Source organism: Arachis ipaensis, chromosome B08 (genome assembly GCF_000816755.2).
Source record: "Arachis ipaensis cultivar K30076 chromosome B08, Araip1.1, whole genome shotgun sequence".
Classification (NCBI taxonomy): Eukaryota; Viridiplantae; Streptophyta; class Magnoliopsida; order Fabales; family Fabaceae; genus Arachis; species Arachis ipaensis.
In genome coordinates this window covers 129,220,460-129,221,940 of record NC_029792.2, presented here as the reverse complement: position 1 = coordinate 129,221,940, position 1,481 = coordinate 129,220,460, and the positions used below count along the sequence as shown (strand labels likewise).

Sequence of the window (1,481 nt, the reverse complement as noted above, 5' to 3'; positions counted from 1 at the left end):
AAAGTCATGGATTTTTAAATAGGTATGAATAATAGAATTGATTACTTAATATGTTAAATTTTAAAATTAATTTATTTTTTACAGTTCATACTATGTCCTAAATATATCCGTCAACAATATGATAGACTTGACTAAGAATATACTTGGTTGAAAGTTAAAAATAAGTGAAATTTCGATAAATATAGGGAGACTCAATATATATATATATATTTTTTAATTTTAACTTTAATCTCAACCAAACACATATTCCAAGAAAAGAACAAAGGAGAAGCAATTATTGAATGTCATGAACGTGTATTTTACTATGTAATAAAAAAATTTAAAAAGTAAAACCAAACTCTTTAGTGAGGACAAGTGGAGTAAGCATATGAATAACTTATGGCTTAATTCGTGGGGAACTAGAGAGCCCCCATGTAGGCATAGATTTTGTTGTGATAGCTCAATTTCAACCAAAAACATTTCATATTTAGTTAATGGATTTAATCACACCCCCACTTAATTGGATATTGAAGCTGACACAAAACGCCGACGTTCATTTTCATTTCATCGATGCTTTTATGAATATATGCAATTCCCTTTCAATCCTTTTCTTTTCTAGCTCCCCAAAACTAAGTATCACCTCTCTTATTTAATTATTTTTCTCTCTTTTCCTTTTTGTTTTTGTTATTTTTTCTGCCTTTTATATCTCTTTCTCGAATGCTCTTCTTCCTCTTTCCATTCGTAACCAAATTTGCTTCCAAAATGTTGCTTCCTTCCTCATAATTAGTAGCAAATAGCCAAATAGTAACCTAATGAATGTTCCAATGAAACACATCCACAATATAACATATAATTGAATATTTGTAGAGTTTTTGTAACTTTCAAAGTTGAATATATTTTTCTTATTCTATTTAAATCTAATTACTGCTTTGTACCTTTAATTAAATTTAAATTTCATATAACAATCTTTTTTTATCACTCATTAATTAAGAATAAAACGCAGCATATATTTGTAGCCACATTCAAAAAAGTGAAACACATGAGTAATAATATATTAAAAAAGGAGTAACATAGCGTTTTAATTTTCCTTCCCACGTTTTCTAAATATTAAACAACAATTTGTAAATGAAAAATAAAAGAAAAGCAGCATACCCTCCATTCTAAATACACTGAATTTTAACTGTAATAAAATTTTGAAGTTAGTAAATTACTAAACCTTTAAGTCTTAATTGTGCAACTCGTTTTAATTAGTACGACATTTTGTATGAGAAAATATAGCCTGGGGTAATCTAAAATTCTAAATCATCACTACGTCGTTAATTAAGACTAAAAAAACAATTAAAAAACATGTTTAAAATGTACTATTAGCATCTAATCAGTATTCAGATTTTTCAAAGGAATTCTCTCAAAGCCTCCAAAATAGGCAAAAACCTTCCCCATTCTGTCACTGTACACATAATCATTTTTGGAACGTACTAATCTCCATCTTTAAACTCATCGAA

The 1,481-nt window shown here is 27.6% G+C and overlaps 1 pseudogene; it reads right to left on the bottom strand.

Annotated features, from left to right (window-relative positions):
- The window catches only part of LOC107613949, a 1,644-nt pseudogene continuing 1,355 nt past the window's right edge, over nt 1,193-1,481 (bottom strand).